The 20,454-nt window shown below is 46.5% G+C and overlaps 1 pseudogene; it reads left to right on the forward strand.

The window, feature by feature from the left end:
* LOC115412091 (tensin-like) overlaps window positions 1-20,454 on the forward strand; it is a 103,242-nt pseudogene that overhangs the window by 47,688 nt on the left and 35,100 nt on the right.

Raw genomic sequence — 20,454 nt, forward strand, 5'->3', positions numbered from 1 at the left:
AGCTCAATTTTGACCCTCTGAACATTTATGAAAACTCACCAAATTTTGCCAAAAATTCAGGAGTGCGAGAAACTGAATTTACATATAGGTTTCGTAGATGTCGGTAAGGAAATGTTGCTGCAGCGCCCCCTTGAAAAGTGGAAATGCATTGCACCAATGGGAGCACGTCCAACATAAAGTTTGTCATAGAGCCACGAAAATCGGTACACAGATTCATCATGAGGAGACAAACAAAAAATATTATTGTGGCCACGCCCCTAAACCCACCCTTAGTCGGCCATATTGGATTGAAATTTCCAAAATGCTGAGTCAGCGTTTTCGCTGACGTTGTATTTTAACTATCTCCTACTAAGCCGTTTGGCCAAATGAGCTCAAAATCGGTGTACAGTATCTACACAAGTGGGGCATCAAAAGTTAGCCGAATTTTTGGAATCGGTATCACCGTTTTTGTGCGACGAGGTTGCAAACTTTGCGAAGTTTTTTCGAAAATTTACAATCACAAAAATTGCTTCAGCTCAGACATACAACACCGATTTGGCTGAAATTTGACTCAGACGTCCATCTCCCACGCCTACACCCATTTATTAAAAGAAATTGAAGTTTTGCACTATAGCGCCCCCTACAAATGTGCATTTACAAAAATGACATCAGTTCGGACATACGAACACTGATTTGGCTGAAATTTGACTCAGACATCTGTTTCCCAGGCCTACACCTATTTATCAAAAGAAACTGAAATTTTGCACTACAGCGCCCCCTACAAAATTTTTTTATATTTTTTTATTAAAATTGCTTCAGTTCAGACATACTAACACCGATTTGCCTCAAATTTGACTCAGATGTCTATCTCCCAGGCCTACACTCATTTATCAGAAAAATTTGAAATTTGGTGCCATAGCGCCCCCTACAAATTTACCTTTACGAAAATTACTTCACTTCAGATATACGAACACCAATTTGGCTCAAATTTGAATCAGTTGTCAATCTCCCAGGCCTAAACCCATTTTTCAGAAAAAATTGCCTTGTCCCTCAGTAGCGCCCCCTACAAATTTACCTTCACGAAAATTGCATTAATTCAGACATATGAACACCGATTTGGCTCAAATTTGACTCAGTGGTACATCTCGCAGGCCTACACCCATTCAATGGAAGAAATTTAATTTTAGCTGCATAGCGCCCCCTACAGATTTACTTATACAACAATTTCTCTAGTTTGGACATACGAACACTGATTTGTCTCAAATTTGAATCAGTTGTCAATCTCCCAGGCCTATGCCCATTCATCAGAATCAGTATCTAGAGAAGTGGGGCATCAAAAGTTATTTTTTGGATTGGTGTCACTGTTTTTGTGTGACGACGTCGCAAACTTTGCAAAGTTTCTGTGCGAATTTACCATTACAAAAATTGCTTCAGCTCAGACATACAAACACCGATTTGGCTCAAATTTGACTCAGACGTCCATCTCCCAGGCCTACACCCATTTTATAAAAAAAATTGAAATTTCGCACTATAGCGCCCCCTACAAGTGTACATTTAAAAAAATGACATCAGTTCTGAGATACGAACACCAATTTGGCTCACATTTGACTCAGACATCTGTCTCCCAGGCCTACACCTATTTGTCAAAAGAAACTGAAATTTCGCAATACAGCGCCCCCTACAAGTTTTTTTTTTAAATTTTTGTAGTAAAATTGCTTCAGTTCGGACATACAAACACCAATTTGGCTCAAATTTGACTCAGATGTCAATCTCTCAGGCCTACACCCATATATCACAAAAAATTGCAATTTGGCGCTATAGCACCCCCTACAATTTTACTTTTACGAAAATTACTTTACTTCAGACATACAAACACCAATTTGGCTCAAATTTGACTCAGTGGTACATCTCGCAGGCCTACACCCATTCAATGGAACAAATTGAATTTTGGCTCCACAACGCCCCCTACAGATTTATTTATACAAAAATTTGTTCAGTTCGGACATATGAACACTGATTTGTCTCAAATTTGAGTCAATTGTCAATCTCCCAGGCCTACACCCATTCATTAGAAGACATTGAAATTTGGTTCTAGAGCGCCACCTGCTGAACGTTGAGCATACTTCCACTGGACGTGCCCTAGGCGAGGGCCTTTAGATGCCGCTTGCGGCTTTAATTTTGGTATTAGTACTTCATATACTATTAGCACAAATACTATGAAATACTTTTACTGTGTACTTTTAGAGTAATCATACTCCAGAATCCATTCCACACTGCACTTCTGTTTGTTGTATTCAGTGGTTGGAACAGATAAAATGTAAAAAACATTAAAACTTTTAAAAGTTTATAAGCTCTGTTATTTTTACTGGCTCCAGACTATTTTTTTTGGCGGAAGAGGGAGGGGGAAAAACGGCTCTGACTGATAATAAAGGTTGCAGAGCCCTGGTCTAGTCGTATCTCTGTTGCTCTAAACAGTGTGTACATGAATTCCTCAGTGTTGGTGTCTGTGTCTAAAAATAAACCTTAATGGACCAGAGCTCCACCATCCTGGATTTAAAGGAACATACAGTGGGTTCCTGTACAATTTTGTCAGAGGTGTGTATTTATTCTCCAACACATACATGTACATAATAATAATAATAATAATAATAATGATAATAATAATAATAATAATAATAATAATAATAATAATAATAATAACAATAATAATAATAATAATAATAATAATAATAATAGGTTAGTTTTCTTTAGTGTTTCCCATCATTCCTTGTGTCTCTGCTGGGGTTCAACTCCACCTGGGGCAGACTGATGGAAGCATGGCTGTTGTTCCACCCCAAAAGGCCCCTCCCACCACCACCAAACTGATGGAAGCATGGCTGCTGTTCCACCCCAAAAGGCCCCTCCCACCCGGCAGTATTTCAGACACTTATTTATGATGTCCTTCAGGACATGTTGACCAAGTTTGTGTACCTTGATGATATTCTGATTTTTTTCTCAGTCCATGCAAGAACACGTGCATCATGTCCAGGTGGTTCTGCAGCGCCTTCTGGAGAATTCCCTGTTTATTAATGCTGAGAAATGTGAGTTTCACACCACGTCAGTCTCTTTCCTGGGGCAGAATCAGATGGAGATGGATCCCGCTAAGGTTTCGACTGTCACCTCCTGACCTGTCCCTGAATCCCATAAGCAGCCGCACAGATTCTTGGGGTTCACCAACTTTTACTGGAGGTTCATCCAGGGTTATAGTCCCGTGGCCGCCCCTGTCACCACCTTCACATCCTCCAAGGTCCTGTTCCGATGGTCTACGGCTGCTGATGAGGCCTTCAGACACCTGAAGGACCACTTCAGCTCCACACCCATTCTAGTTTGTAGTGGAGGTGGATGCCTCTGATGTGGGGGTGGGTGCGGTTCTCTCACAACGGGCAGCTAATGACCAGAAAAAGCATTCCTGTACTTTTTTTTCCAGGCGATTATCCCCAGCAGAGAGAAACTATGACATCAGTAACCATGAACTGTTGGCGGTGAAATTAGCGCTGGAGGAGTGGCGGCACTAGCTGGAGGGGACCAAGGTGCCGTTTCTGGTTTGGACAGACCACAAGAATCTGGAACACATCCGAACTGCCAAGAGGCTCAACTCCCACCAAGCCCATTGGTCATTGTTTTTCACCCATTTTCACTTCTCTCTCTCCTACCGGCCAGGTTCCCAAAATATCAAGCCGGATGCCCTGTCACATGACATGATTTTTTCATCAAGGAAGAATGGTCTTGGGGAGCCCGCCTGCCCTGATGGAACAGTTGCAGCCGGATCCACCCTGGACAAGTGGAGGGTGGTCTGTCTGTCTGCTCTGTCGGTGGAGGATATTTACCTATTTGGATTTATGATAGCGGGACACCTTCTGATTGGTCTTGGAATGGACCTGATCTATCGTAAAATCAGCAAGACAGCAGCACGCAAAGAGACCCCGCTGCTGTCGGGGGAAATTGAGAAGCACTTCAGAGCGGTGAGTGATAATGTGAAGGAATTACAACGGGCGTTGACGCAGTCGGGGGAAGATCGAGGGATTGTGCAGGGACCTTACTGGTCGAAGATGTTAAGGAATGCTGAGGCCAGGTAGAACAAAATGAAGTTATACTAAATGAATGCAGAAATCCAGTTTCCCCCCATGGCCTAAATTGTTTTCCCCTGAGAGCTGAGGAAGCAGCAGGTGCTTCTCAAATCTACTCCCCCTGCAGTCAAAACATCTTCCATGGCCAGGACAACAGTAGGGCTTGGACTGACAAGAATTGATAAGACTGAACTGAACTGAACTTAAAGGACAATATGACCCACTGGAGTCTCTTATCTTTGCACACACATTCCACAATTATTACGCAGTTCAAGCATCTCCCCTACCCCCATTTTTTTCTTCACGTCTGCTGTCTGCCTAATGTTCACGCTGTCCCCCAATTCCCTTCAAATCCATGAAAAAATTCCAGTATGTGTCCATGTGTACTGTGTGAAAACTGTATGATGTCTTATATTTGTGCTTTGCATTATCTTCTGTTCTTCACTGCAATTTTTGAAGAAAGGGTTTTGTGGTAGCGCTCTAGTTGTACTCGGTACTAGGAGCAGCGGCCCCATGTCCCTAATCATCGAACTCAGTTTCTTTTGATGTACTCTGTACTGTCAAATGACAATAAAGGCAATTCTGATTCTTATTCTGACATCAATTCTTGGTTGGGGAAGAGAGCAGTGACCAGCCGGACTCCATCCTCCCAGCCTCACACTGCATCGCTGTCCTCACCTGGGAGGTGGAGGAGTGAGTTAAAGCCGCCCTGGAGGATCAGCCGGGTCCCAGCACCTGTCCTCAGAACAGCCTGTTTGTTCCCCAAGAATTAAGGTCAGAGATTTTGCAATGGGTTCACAGTTCTAAACTGACCTGTCACCCAGGTATCCAGTCCACCATGGAGGTGTTGCAGCGGCGGTTCTGGTGGAAGACAGTGGATTTTGCCAACACCTGCCCAGTCTGTGGTCAGCACAAGACTCCTCGTCATTCTCTGGCCAGTCACCTTTGGCCACTGCCAATAACCCATCGACCCTGGTCTGCCTGGACTTTGTCACTGGGTTACCTCCAACAGAGTTCTTCATGTTTTCCATTTATATGGCCTCCCTGTGGATGTGGAGTCCATTTGAGGCCCCCAGTTCACCTCTGTATTCTTGGCAGGAATTCTGGCGGCTGCTTGGTGCCTCGTCCAGCCTTTCATAGAGGTTCCACCCACAGTCCAATGGCCAAAAGGAGAGAATGAATCAGGAGATGGAGACAACCCTCTGCAGTATGGCTTCCAAACACCCAGTCTGGGCTAAACAGTTTTTGTGAATGGAATATGCCTATAACACCCTCTCCTGCTCCGCCACTGGACTCACCCCATTCCAGTGCACTTACAGGTTTCAATGTCTGCTGTTTTTGGCATTAGAGGAAGAGTCTTCCTGCCCGTCTGTTGAAGCTTTTATCTGCCGCTGCTGACAGGCATGGTCCCAAGCCAGAACTGCACTTAAGTGAGCCGCAGAGAGGTACTGGACAACCGCCAATCACCACCGCTCACAGGCCCCCCCACTATCAGGAAAGGCAGAAGGTATGGCTGTCCACCTGAGACCTGCCTATAGGGACTGAGTCCAAGAAGTTGGCCCCGAAGTTCATTGGCCCGTTCCTCATTGAAAAGGTGAATAACCTGGTGGCCGTCAGGTTGAAGCTTCCCAGCAGCATGCACATCCATCCTACCTTCCATGTTTCCAAGGTGAAATGGGTTTGTGAGAGTACCCTGATGCCGCCCTCTCAGCCTCCACCTCCTCCACAGATGATTGACGGCACCCCAGCCTTCAATGTGCGCCATTTGCTGCACTCTTGGCACCGGGGCAGGGGGCTCCAGTACCTGGTGGCCTGGGAGGGTTACGGCCCTGAGGAAAGGTCTTGGGTCCCTGTTCGTCAGATCCTGGATGTTCAGCTCATCAGAGATTTTCACCGCCTGCACCCAGACCAGCCATCTCATAACGTCTGTCGCACCACTGACAATGGTGCGGTGTCTCCACCTTCCCTTCGGAGGAGGAGGTGTCAAGACCGGAAGAGGAGGGGCTGTCTGAAGAGTACTGGCTCTACTCACCCACCCGACTCCAGTTGTTTAGTTTTGGGATGTCAGGGGCTGTCCCTGGGGCGGGGGGGGGGGTGTCGTCCCTCACTCACCTGTCCCATCACCTGTCCCCACCTCACCTGCTGCCTGCTCCTGGTCTGGTGCTCGTCTGCTGTAAATAAAGACTGTTCTAAACCAACCACTGGGTCAGAAGTTCTGCTTTTGGGTCTTCTGCTGTACCTGTAACACACATGCGCATACATGTACATACATGTACACATAAATCTACATAAACATACATGTACATGTAACCCTGTACCCTGTACCCTAAGGATCTGTCCATGCTAATGCCACAGGTATTCCAGAGTAAAGTAGCAGGATCAGCTGTTGTTTAACATGAAGGAGATGCTGCAGTGTGTGTGTGTGTGTGTGTGTGTGTGTGTGTGTGTGTGTGTGTGTACTGTCACATGCTGACTGAATCAGTACCCCACCCAGTCCTGGTTCAGACCTTCCCTGTCCATGACCATCCAGGAGAAAAATGTGGGCGTCGGTCGAATGTTCCACTGGAGAACCCATTTACTGTGAGTCCCATGGACCTGGACCAAATGCCTCCTGCTGCCTTCTATCTTTTGTCTGTATATATATATATGTATATATATATATATATATATTTTTTTTTGTTTTGGTTTTTTTTTTTTGTTTTTTGTTTTTTTTTGTTTTTTGTTTTTTGTTTTTGTTTTGTTTTTTTTTGTTTTGTTTTGTTTTTTGTTTGTTTTTTTGTTTTTTGTTTATTTAAATCAGATTTTCAACAGGTCTCATTCAGAGGTGAAATAATTTTACAGATTCAGCTTCTTTATTTTTGGGTGAAAACGTCAAAGTCAGGAACAGCAGAACATTTAAGCAGAACCAGAGAACACACTGAGATCAAACCAACAACAACAAACTGAACACAATCCACAGAGACTGCACTGTGTCCAGCTGGAAAGGAAACAGCAACCACCCCCTGGACCCACCCCTGGATCCACCCCCTGACCCCCTGGACCCACCCCCTTACCCCACCCCTGACATCCTGTCTCCACCCCCTGGACCCACCCCTGACACCCTGGACCCATCCCTGGACCCATCCCCTGGACCCACCCCCTGACCCCCTGGACCCACCCCTGACCCCCTGGACCCACCCCCTGAACCCACCCTGGACCCACCCCTGACCCCACCTCTGACATCCTGTCTCCACCCCCTGAAACCCTGGACCCACCCCTGGACATACCCCTGGACCCACCCCTGGACCCACCCCTGGACCCACCCCTAGACCCCACCCCTGACATCCTGTCTCCACCCCCTGGACACACCCCTGACACCCTGGACCCACCCCCTGGAGCCACCCCTGACGTCCTGTCTCCACCCTCCTGACACCCTGTCCCCACCCCCTGATTCCTTGTCTCCACCCCCCTGTCTCCACCCCCTGACCCCCCTGGACCCACCCCCTGACCCCCTGGACCCACTCCTGGCATCCTGTCTCCACCCCCTGACCCCACCTTCGACATCCTGTCCCCACCCCCTGGCCCCACCTCTGACATCCTGTCCCCACCCCCTGGCCCCACCTCTGACATCCTGTCCCCAACCCTGTGTGTGTCTGTTTCTGTCTCTGTCTCTGTGTCTGTGTGTGTTTTCCCTCCTCCTCCTCCTCCTTCTTCTTCTGCTCCTTCTTCTTCTCCTCCTCCTCCTCCTCCTCCTTCTCCTCTTCCTCCTCCTTCTTCTCCTCTTCCTCCTCCTCCTTCTTCTCCTCCTCCTCCTCCTCCTCTGGTTCCATTCCATCTAATCTCTGTGGGAACCTCAGCTCCATATTTTCCTTCTTCCTCATTCCTCATTAGTGGAGGAGGCTGGAAACGCTCTGAACAAGAGGGAGGAGAAAAGTCTGGACACAAACACCAGGAAACTCCAGCCTGTTCGTCCAAGAAAAGAGGAGGAAAAACACCAGGAAACTCCAGCCTGTTCGTCCAAGAAAAGAGGAGAAAAACACCAGGAAACTCCAGCCTGTTCGTCCAAGAAAAGAGGAGAAAAAACACCAGGAAACTCCAGCCTGTTCGTCCAAGAAAAGAGGAGGGAAGTCTGGACACAAATCCAAGGAAACACCAGCCTGTTCCTCCTTCTACGGTTCAGACGCTGTGGTTCCACTTGTGAATATTTGCCTCTGGCGACTCTTCTGTTCACGTACAGACTCTTTTATGGTCAGTTTGGTACAGCAGAAGAACACACACACACACACTCCTGCTGCTCCACTGGATTTAAGTTCAACATCTGGTTTAAAGCAGAAACCAGGACTGAGCTGCACAGCTGTGGAACAGGACCAGGACCAGGGGGACACAGTGTTAGAAGGTTCCAGAAAAGTCACCATTAGACAAACCAACGGTTGAACAACAGACAGGATGGCCACAGCCGTTTACCAGGTAAGAAAAAACAGAACAGAGAAAAAGAACAAACAGAACATATAAGAAGAATGAACACAACAGAAAAGAAGAATGACGCAAGGAAACAGAGTTAACTGTCCTCACATGTCTGTTATTTAGGACTGACCTGTGTGTGTGTGTGTGTGTGTGTGTGTGTGTGTGCTTCCTCTGTTCATTATGGGATGCATGTTCTCAGTACTCTGGTGCATGTCAGCAAGAATGTGGGTGAGAGGAATGTATGAGACTTTGTGTGTGAAACAGTGACTACTGTCTGCTGTTCATTATGGGATGGATGTCCACTCAGTGTATTAGTGTCTATCATCAGGAAAAGGGCGGAGCCACTATCTGTTCTGGACATGGACACTTGGACAAATACTGGTGTTGAAGTGTTGGCATGTGTATCATGTCTTTGTTGTGCCCTTTGTCGGATTCAGTGACAGTTGTGTCCTTTGGTCGATTCAGTGACAGTTGTGTCCTGTACAGTGTATATGTGCAGACCATACAACCATACAAAGTGAAAGTGAAACTGAACAGGCTTCACTGTTGTTCCCAGTGGGAGGTCAACCACAGGAAAAAGGTCCAGACTGGGGGGAGAACATCCACAGCGTCTCTTTGTCCTCCATTCTATCCTGCAGGTCCTAACCTGGGAGTATGAAGACCTCCCACTGAGGGCTCAGTGGACTACAGGGTACAGGGTACTGGGTACAGGGTACTGGGTACTGGGTACAGGGTACTGAGTACTGGGTACAGGGTACAAGGTACCTGGTACTGGGTACAGGGTACAGGATACTGGGTACAAGGTACTGGGTACAGGGTACAGGTTACAGGTTACTGAGTACTGGGTACAGGGTACAGGTTACAGGTTACTGAGTACTGGGTACAGGGTACAGGTTACAGGTTACTGAGTACTGGGTACAGGGTACAGGTTACAGGTTACTGAGTACTGGGTACAGGGTACAGGTTACAGGTTACTGAGTACTGGGTACAGGGTACAGGGCACTGGATACTGGGTACAAGGTGCTGGGTACAGGGCACAGGGTACTAGAGTGGGTACAGGGCACTGCAGGGGGTCATGTGCATTTTATGTACACTTCCATTTATGTTTTTTTTTTTGTTGTGTGTTGCTCTTTACACTTTCCTTTTCTCAGGTAATCCATTTGTACTGTCGAGGTGATGGAAGTTCAGTGCCCCCCCCCCAGACCCCTGTTAATGTGGGAACAGTTGAAAACCTACTGGCATTGAAACCACATTTCCCATCAGCCCCCTGTCACTGCTTCAGCCATTGAACCACACACACACACACACACACACACTTCCCGTGTGTGTGTGTGTGTGTGTGTGTGGTTCTCAGAGTTAAGGCGTCTACTATGGCCATAAAAAAAAACACTAACATGGATTCTCATGCCCCTTCAGTGAGGTCATCCTTTAGTGTGTGTGTGTGTGTGTGTGTGTGTGTGTGTGCTTTTGTCAGCGTGTGTTATTCCAGACTCAGTGTGTGTTGGACGTGTCTTTCTGTCTGTGTTTGTTTTTTCGTTGGATCCAAACCAGATCCTTCCTTCCACTCATGTTTTTATTCTCTGCTGTACAGACTTCTTGTTGTTGTTGTTGTTGTTGTTGTTGTTGTTATTGTTTCACACTTTTTTAGGGGGTGGAGTTTACAGAAAGTTCGGGTCAGGGTTCATCTGTGAAACCAACATTAAGAACTGAGGAATCAGAGCAGAATAGAAGAGCCTTCAGGTCTGGGGTTAGGGTCAGGTCTGGGGGGTTGGGGTTAGGGTCAGGTGTAGGGGGTTAGGGTTAGGGTCAGGTCTTGGGGGTTGGGGTTAGGGTCAGGTCTGGGGGGTTGGGGTTAGGGTCAGGTGTAGGGGGTTAGGGTTAGGGTCAGGTCTGGGGGGTTAGGGTTAGGGTCAGGTCTGGGGGGTTAGGGTTAGGGTCAGGTCTGGGGTTAGGGTTAGGGTCGGGTCTGGGGGGTTAGGGTTTGGGTCAGGTCTGGGGTTAGGGTCAGGTCTGGGGTTAGGGTTAGGGTCAGGTCTGGGGGTTTAGGGTTAGGATCAGGTCTGGGGTTAGGGTTAGGGTTAGGTCTGGGGGTCTGCAGTGTCCCCCTGAGAACACTGTGTTCAGATCAGTTCTGAGTACCAGGACCTGAAGGCAGGTTCTGGTCCAACTGGAACCCAGTCTGGGGGTGTTCTGGTCCACCTGGAACCCAGGACCATGGATGGATTTGGGTTGGACTCTGAACCCTCAGCTCTGGTCCAGACCCCATTGTCCTGGACTGAAAGTGTCCTCTGATGGACATGAGTGTGTCCATGGACTGAGGTCCAGAACAGGCCCCATGGGGACCTGGTAAACGTAGACCAGTACTGAGGTCCAGAACAGGCCCCGTGGGGACCTAGTAAACATAGACCAGTACTGAGGTCCAGAACAGGACCTGTGGGGACCAGATATGGGTTTATGTCTGTGGTTCTGTGAAAACAAACATCACTGATTTCTTCGACGTCATTACTGACGTTCTGATACAGACACATGGGAACAAACCAGGGACTGTCTAATGGTTCCTAATGGTTCCCAATGGTCCCATTTAGAGGTGGCTTCAATGAGGAAACACACCTTCAACATGTCCTTTCCTTTTGGACTCATTTCGTCAGATGTGTTTGTTCATTTGTGTTTATTTCCTCCTCCAGGAGGTATTGGGATCACTTTGCTTTGTGTGTGTGTGTGTGTGTGTGTGTGTGTGTGTGTGTGTGTGTTTGTTTGTTTGTTTGTTTTCATCTTTAGTGTAAAACTCTTCCACCCATCTTTCCCAGATCTTCCCCACAGATAGGCCTAGGCCCTGGGACCAACCCAGTCCATTTTGGTCCAGTAGGACAAAGTTCAAGGTCACAGCAAGGTCACAACATCTACAGTTTTCCATCTGTCATCAATGAGACATTTTCCAAAATTCATCAAAAATTCCAAACGACTCCGATTCTCCTCCAGTTGGATCCACCTGTAGCTTAGAACAATCTCTTGTATGTGGAACTAAATTGTCCACATCCACTGTGGAATGTGGACTCTGTGGACATTTACACTGAACACTGAAAATCCCATTTCCCACACATTTAAAATTAGAACTCAACTAATATTGATGTGAATTGAATCTAATTGGACAGACACATGACTGGGACCAGATTCAACTGTTCTGTGTATGGAACAACCTGGAAACTGTTGAATTTAAACAGAAATAGTCGATCCACACATGCACAGCGTTCAGGGGGAAGGAGGAGCTCTGAGTTCAATGAACACTTGGTTTTTCATTGGGGTTTGTTTGTTTGTTTGTTTGTTTGTTTGTTTGTTTGTTTGTTTGTTTGCTTGTTTGCTTGTTTGCTTACAAATTAACTGAAAAAGTTATGGACGGATTTTGACTGCCACAGTTTTAAAAAAATACTGGAAAAACTTTTCAACAACAGACTGGACACATTCCTAGAAAAGCACAAAATACTGGCAGAGAATCAGTATGGGTTCAGGACAAACAGAGCAACAGCACTGGCAATAACTGAGGCAACAACAGAAATCACAAATGCTGTAGATAATAAACAATATGCCTTTGGAATATTTATTGATTTAAAAAAAGCCTTTGACACCATCAACCATAAAATATTACTCACTAAACTGGAACGGTATGACATAAGGGGGATTATGCTGGACTGGGTAAAAAAGATATTTAAGTGGCAGACGGCAGTTTGGGAAATTGGGTGACTGTGATTCATCATGTTTGGACATTGCTTGTGGGGTCCCCCAGGGGTCAGTATTGGGTCCTAATTTTTTTCTTCTGTATATAAATGAAATATGTAAAGCTTCTAAGGTATTGCACTTCATGTTCTTTGCTGATGACACAAATATTTTCTGCTCTGGGGATAACTTACAAAAATGACAGGAGGAAGTCACTACAGAAATGAACAAAGTAAAAATGTGGTTCGACAGAAACAGGTTATCATTAAATCTTAGCAAGACAAAAATAATAATATTTGGTAATTGTAGAAATAATTTACAGGTAAAAATAAAAATAGACGGAATTGAAATAGAGACAGTACATGAAATAAAATTTCTGGGGGTAACCACTGATGACAGAATCAGTTGGAAAGCCAATATCAAGCATGTACAAACTAAATTCTGCAGAAGCATCGAAATAATAAATAAAGCAAAGAAGGTTCTGGATCACAAGTCACTTCACACTCTGTACTGTTCCCTAGTTTCACCATATTTACAGGACTGGGCTGAGGTCTGGAGTAACAACCACCAGAGCTCACCACAGACATGAACTATTATTCAAAAAAGAGCAGAGGATCATTCCTACTGTTGTCTACCAGGAACACACACTCATTATTCTTACAGTCCAATTGACTCTAGTTCACAGACACTGTGGACCATCAAACAGCTCCAATAATGGACAAAGACAAAAATAATCTATTACCAACAAATATACAGAAATTATTCAGTATTCATGAGGGGGGGTTATGATTTAAGGGGGAAAATTAACTTTAAAATTCCCTTAATATGCACGACTAAGAAGGGTTTTTTGTGTTTCAGTCAGAGGGGTGAGACTGTGGAACAGATTTAATATAGAGTTAAAGCAACGACCGAGCAGGAAAGAATTTAAAAAGACGAACAAAGACACAGTTTTACAGACGTACAGGGAGGGGGGAGGGGGGAGGGGAGGGGGAACACTGGGGGTTCTAATGACGTACAAGTATGTGTGTAAGTGTGTGTATATGTATGTATAAGTGTGTATGTGTGTGTGTATATATGTAGGCATATATGTGTGTATAGATCTGTGTATGAATATGTATTGACATATATGTGTTATTGTATTATGTGTTTATGTAAATCATATTATATTTGATCATAATAACATAAAGCCAGAAACCAAATTATTTACTAGTAAGTATCAGTCATATTATGGCATAGTGTATAGATCTGATTAGACTAGGAAGGTTATTATTGTTATTAATTATAGAAGGAGAAGGGGTGGAGTTTATAAGTTGTACTTTTTCTCACTCCTTTTCGAATATGTATTATATGTCTTATGTTTAAGTGTTTTGTTTATTTATTTTCTTCTGTTTGACATTCATGTTTGAAATAAATACATCAGTCAATCACATTTTCAGGAAATGTTGATAGTGGCACAAGGGAAAAAATGATAACATTTGGGTGGTGAAATGGGGGGGCAGATCTGCCTTGATGGAGTCCCACCCTCTCCAAGTGCTTTTTTAGTTCTAACTGTGTTCTAAACAGACTGTTTGTTCTCAATCAAATTTTATTTCTATAGCGCCAAATCATAACAAAAGTTCTCTCATGACACTTTACATAGTTGGTCCAAACCAGACTGAAGGCAATTTACAGAAACCAACAAACACTAGTGACAGAAGAGAGAGAGAGAGAGAGAGAGAGAGAGAGAGACTAGTGAGAGAAGAGAGAGAGAGAGAGAGAGAGAGAGAGAGACTAGTGAGAGGAGAGAGAGAGAGAGAGAGAGAGAGAGAGAGAGAGAGAGTAAACACTAGTGAGTGAAGTGGAAGGAAAAACTTCCCTTTAACGGGTTAAACCTGGAGCAGACCCAGACTCCTGAAGGATGACCATCTGCCTTGACCAGTTGGGGTTAAAGAGAGAGAGTAAAGGAGGAGAAAAGAGAGAGCGATAGAGACAGAGAGAGACTGGGGGAGAAGGGGAGAAGGGGGGAGGTACGGGGAGACACATGGATGGAACTGATGCACAGAAAACTGGACCAGAACATCCATGGAACTATAGAATAAACACTATCAGAGCTGTATATGGAGAAGAGAGTGATGACGATGAAGGAGCAGAGAGGCAGGAGCACAGAAGCAGGTCCAGAGAGGATCCAGGGAAAACCTGTGAGGATCCAGGGAAAACCTGTGAGGATCCAGGGAAAACCTGTGATGCGATAAAGCACAGAAACTCCAGGGAAAAAAGTCAAGTCAGTAACATGAATTCACTGGGACGTAAACAGAAGAGAAAATTAGGAGAAAAAAGGTCAGGGAGAAAGAGGAGCAGAGAGGAGGTCAGAGAGGAGGAGGAGGAGCAGAGAGGAGGTGATAGAGGAGGAGGAGGAGGAGCAGAGCAGAGAGGAGGTGATAGAGGAGGAGGAGGAGCAGAGCAGAGAGGAGGTGTATCAGATCAGAGCTCAGTGTCCATCAGCCTATATCAGCAGAACTCAGATCAGCCTGAGCTGAACTAACTCTCAGATTCATTTAAAGCAGGGGTGTCAAACTCCGGTCCTCGAGGGCCGGTATCCTGCAAGTTTTAGATATTTCCCTCTCCCAGCACACCTGGAAGCCATTACATCATTATCAGGCTTCTGCAGAGCATGATGGTGAGCTGCTCTTTACTGAACCAAGTGTGTTGGAAGAGGGACATATCTAAAACATGCAGGATACCGGCCCTCGAGGACCGGAGTTTGACACCTGTGATCTAAAGGAACATTTTGAACCTACACTTAAACATAGAGTTCTGTGTTTTAAACAGACTGTGTTTGTTCTGTGTTCTAAACAGACTGTGTTTGTTCTGTTTGCTTTTGTAGGTTTCTTCATCCTGTGTTCCACCTTCTAATTATCAGCTGGTGAGTACCTGTTGTTTGTTCTGATAACTGTTGCTCATGCTCATTGAATATTCTGGACTCGTTAGACGAACAGGTCCACCAGCCTCAATCCTGTTCTACGGTCCATAGTGGACCAGGGTCCACCAGCCTCAGTCCTGTTCTATGGTCTATAGTGGACCAGGGTCCACCAGCCTCAATCCTGTTCTACGGTCCATAGTGGACCAGGGTCCACCAGCCTCAGTCCTGTTCTACGGTCTATAGTGGACCAGGGTCCACCAGCCTCAGTCCTGTTCTACGGTCCATAGTGGACCAGGGTACACCAGCCTCAGTCCTGTTCTATGGTCTATAGTGGACCAGGGTCCACCAGCCTCACTCCTGTTCTACGGTCCATAGTGGACCAGGGTCCACCAGCCTCAGTCCTGTTCTACGGTCTATAGTGGACCAGGGTCCACCAGCCTCAGTCCTGTTCTATGGTCTATAGTGGACCAGGGTCCACCAGCCTCAATCCTGTTCTACGGTCCATAGTGGACCAGGGTCCACCAGCCTCAGTCCTGTTCTGTGGTCCATAGTGGACCAGGGTCCACCAGCCTCAGTCCTGTTCTGTGGTCTATAGTGGACCAGGGTCCACCAGTCTCAGTCCTGTTCTACAGTCTATAGTGGACCAGGGTCCACCAGCCTTAGTCCTGTTCTGTGGTCTATAGTGGACCAGGGTCCACCAGCCTCAGTCCTGTTCTATGGTCCATAGTGGACCAGGGTCCACCAGCCTCAGTCCTGTTCTGTGGTCTATAGTGGACCAGGTCCATAGTGGACCAGGGTCCACCAGTCCTGGTGTATTTTTAGCTGTGGTTCATTTCCTCTCATTTCCCAGAGTGGAAACTCCCATTACATTATATTATATTATATTATATTATATTATATTATATTATATTATATTATATTATATTACCCAGAATCCTCTGCTGTTCCCAAACAGTGGGCTGTAATTTGGTCAGTTCGTCCAAGAGATACTGAGACACTGAGCTCATGTAACAGATGGAAGGACATGGTCTGTAGAGAAGAAGATCTGGAGGTCCAGATGTGGACAGGGTTCAGGGTGGTGATGTCCTTCTGGTCCCACTGGTTTACGATGGTGTTGTTTCTGTAGCTGTTTGTTTGTCCATAAACCTCAGAATATTCTCTGTCATCAGCTGCTGTTTTTCTTCTTCAGGGTCAGGGTTAGGGTCAGGGTTAGGGACCTGACAATGACATGATAATGCCTATGCCATGAGTGCACCCAGTGAATCTAAATGTTGTTTCTGTCTTTGTTTGTTTCTGTCTTTGTCTTTGTCTTTGTGTGTCCTAGGCTCCCAGTCCTGAAGTCCCGCTCAGGTGTGACGTAGGTGTGATGGTAAGTGTCTGCTTCCATTGGACTGTCCACCTTCATTCAGGACCTTTGTATGGTCCACCTGAGTCTGTCCCTTCAGCTAATGGGAGTTACTGATCTGTTGGACAGGTCGATTGATTTAACCTGATTTAACTCAACACATTATGATTGAAGAACCTTTGATTAGATCACTTGTTGGATCTGCAGGTATTTGTAACTGTCCTGCACATCTGGAATTTTCCCTTCAGGAGGTTCAACCCACATTTATCTGGTCCAATGACGTCCTTATGTCTCTGCTGTAGACTGTCCAGTCCTGGGTTACCCACTCTGGGTGGACTGTCCAGTCCTGGGTTACCCACTCTGGGTGGACTGTCCAGTCCTGGGTTACCCACTCTGGGTGGACTGTCCGGCCCTGGGTTACCCACTCTGGGTGGACTGTCCGGCCCTGGGTTACCCACTCTGGGTGGACTGTCCGGCCCTGGGTTACCCACTCTGGGTGGACTGTCCGGCCCTGGGTTACCCACTCTGGGTGGACTGTCCGGCCCTGGGTTACCCACTCTGGGTGGACTGTCCGGCCCTGGGTTACCCACTCTGGGTGGACTGTCCGGCCCTGGGTTACCCACTCTGGGTGGTTCCACACATTATCAGCTGGTTCATCTGCACTGCTAGGCGTCCATGGAGTGCAGTCATCTTCTTAGTCCAGTCGGTGTGGATCATGTCAGCCCTGGTGCTGTCCAGCTCTTCATTTTGGACACTCTTGTTTGGACATCTGTTGGGTGATGACCACTGGATCTGATTCTGAAGTGGGCTGGGCTCTGCCTGTGCGTCTATCAGCCACTGGGTGTTAGTGTTCTGTGTTTCCTCTTTGTCTCAGATACTCTTCCAGTATTGGTCAGTCTCAGTCCTGGGTGGGTATGTTGTCCCCTTGGTACCCTGGTGGGTCTGTTGTCCCCTTGGTACCCTGGTGGGTCTGTTGTCCCCTTGGTACCCTGGTGGGTCTGTTGTTCTTCCCTCAGTACCCTGGTGGGTCTGTTGTCCCCTTGGTACCCTGGTGGGTCTGTTGTTCTTCCCTCGGTACCCTGGTGGGTCTGTTGTCCCCTTGGTACCCTGGGTGGGTCTGTTGTCCCCTTGGTACCCTGGTGGGTCTGTTGTCCCCTTGGTACCCTGGTGGGTCTGTTCTCCCCTTGGTACCCTGGGTGGGTCTGTTGTTCTTCCCTTGGTACCCTGGTGGGTCTGTTGTCCCCCTGGTACCCTTCCATTGACAGTAGACCTAAGCTGGTTGGTGGAGAACCCCTTGTTTCTTCTCCTTACCTCTACTTACCTGGGACTGTGAACCTCTCCTGTAGATCCTCTTTAGGGGGTACCTGGGACTATGAACCTCTTCTGTAGACCTCTTTAGGGGGTACCTGGACTGTGAACATCTGCTGTAGACCTCTTTAGGGGTACCTGGGACTATGAACCTCTCCTGTAGACCTCTTTAGGGGGTACCTGGGACTGTGAACCTCTCCTGTAGACCTCTTTAGGGGGTACTGGGACTGTGAACCTCTTCTGTAGACCTGTTTAGGGGGTACCTGGGACTGTGAAACTCTGGTTCTGTTTGAAGGATTTCTTCTGATGGTCTTTGTCTCCCTGTACCTCATCAGTCTGTAACTGTGAAAGCTGCAAACTTCTTACTGAGAGATATAAACACTGAGCTAATGGATGTTATTAGTATATATATATATATATATATATATCTATTATATATATATATATATATATATATATATATATAACTACAGAAGGAGTTTGCATGTTCTCCCCGTGTCTGCGTGGGTTCTCTCCGGGTACTCCAGCTCCTCCCACCATCCAAACACATGCACTAGTTCAGCTGAGGTGGATCAGACATCTGGTTCAGATCCTCCTGGACTCCTCCCTGGGGAGGTGCTCCAGGCATGTCCCACTGGGAGGAGCCCCTGGGGAAGACCTAGGACACGCTGGACAGACTATGTCTGTGGGCTGAACTGGAATGCCTCGGAGTCCCCCCAGAAGAGCTGGGGGAGGAGTCTGAGGAGAGGGAGGAGTCTGGAGAGGGAAGTCTGGGCATCCCTGCTTAGACTGTTGCGCCCGTGACCCGGCCCCAGATAAGAGGAAGATGGTTATCGATCATCTGTGGGGGCTTTTCTGAGCTTCAGTTCATAATTAGTTTGTTTATGGTAAATGCTGAGAATCAAATGTTGGATCTGAACCTCAAACCCAGCTGTTTATTGGTCCGTTCTGCTGTTGGTGTTTCAGTGTCTGTGTTTCCAGTGTTTCCTCTGATCACTTGTCTGTTCAGTCTGCAGTGGATGAATGTGTTTGAACTTGAACCTGAACCTGAACCTGAACCTGAACCTGAACCTGAACCTAAACCTAAACCTGAACCTGAACCTGAACCAAAACCTGAACCTGAACCCTGGTGAATGTTTTTACTGTGAAGTCACTGAGACATGTGACTGATGATGCACTGACTTCATGAACTTGTGTGTTTGTAGAACTGTCCTTTTCTTTACAGTTCCTTTTATCTTTTATAATTTGTACGAAGCTCAACAGAAAACAACACGACAGCACAACAGAGGACGAGTGTATTTTCAACTGTCACTGTTTCAATTACTCAGATCCAACTGACCTGTGTGGAACATCGGAATATAAATAAAACTATAGATGAGAATGACCTTGTGTTAGGAACCCACTTATGACAAACATGTGACTGTAGTAACCCTGAACAGTAACCCTGTAGTAACCCAGAACAGTAACCCTGTAGTAACCCAGAACAGTAACCCTGTAGTAACCCAGAACAGTAACCCTGTAGTAACCCTAAACAGTAACCCTGTAGTAACCCAGAACAGTAACCCTGTAGTAACCCTGAACAGTAACCCTGTAGTAACCCTGAACAGTAACCCTGTAGTAACCCTGTAGTGAAGGCCGTGTGCGGTTGAATCAGGAGCTGTTTGTGTTTCAGTTCTGCTAAACTGAAGGGTGGTTTAAAGGCTTTGAATCAACTCAAATAAAGAAAAGGAAAAAAAGGAAGAAAAGGATGAACATGGGGGGATAACGTGATAGTAGTCAGAGGGAGAGTGGGTGGAGTGGAAGGGAGGGAGGGAGGAGTGGAAAAGAGGGAGGGCAGAGCAAAACACAGACAGAGCCAAGAACCAGAGGAGAGACGGTGGAAGGAACTGGAGACGCAGCTGGAACTGGAACTGGAGAGCAGAACCTCCTACAGTAGAACCAGTGTGAGCAGAACCTCCTAAAGGAGAACCAGTGTAAGCAGAACCTCCTAAAGGAGAACCAGTGTGAGCAGAACCTCCTAAAGAAGAACCAGTGTAAGCAGAACCTCCTAAAGGAGAACCAGTGTGAGCAGAACCTCCTAAAGAAGAACCAGTGTAAGCAGAACCTCCTAAAGGAGAACCAGTGTAAGCAGAACCTCCTAAAGGAGAACCAGTGTCAGCAGAACCTCCTAAAGAAGAACCAGTGTTAGCAGAACCTCCTAAAGGAGAACCAGTGTAAGCAGAACCTCCTAAAGGAGAACCAGTATGAGCAGAATCTCCTAAAGAAGAACCAGTGTGAGCAGAACCTTCTACAGTAGAACCAGTGTGAGCAGAACCTCCTAAAGGAGACTCAGAGTGAGCAGAACCTCCTACAGTAGAACCAGTGTGAGCAGAACCTCCTAAAGAAGAACCAGTGTGAGCAGAACCTCCTACAGTAGAACCAGTGTGAGCAGAACCTCCTACAGTAGAACCAGTGTGAGCAGAACCTCCTCAAACGGTTCTGGAGTCAAAGCAAAGGGAGTGGTTTGACCAAGGGCGGTCTACAGAGCACAGACCCATGAACCGAGGAGGGTCTTTAAGGAAACGGCTTTGGAGATGGAGTACAGGTCACCTGTGGAGGAAGGTAGGACACCATGGAGACCAGGAGGAGTATATTATGGGATGTATTTACAACAGGACAACCAG

The sequence above is a fragment of the Sphaeramia orbicularis genome, chromosome 21 (genome assembly GCF_902148855.1).
Source record: "Sphaeramia orbicularis chromosome 21, fSphaOr1.1, whole genome shotgun sequence".
Lineage (NCBI taxonomy): Eukaryota > Metazoa > Chordata > Actinopteri > Kurtiformes > Apogonidae > Sphaeramia > Sphaeramia orbicularis.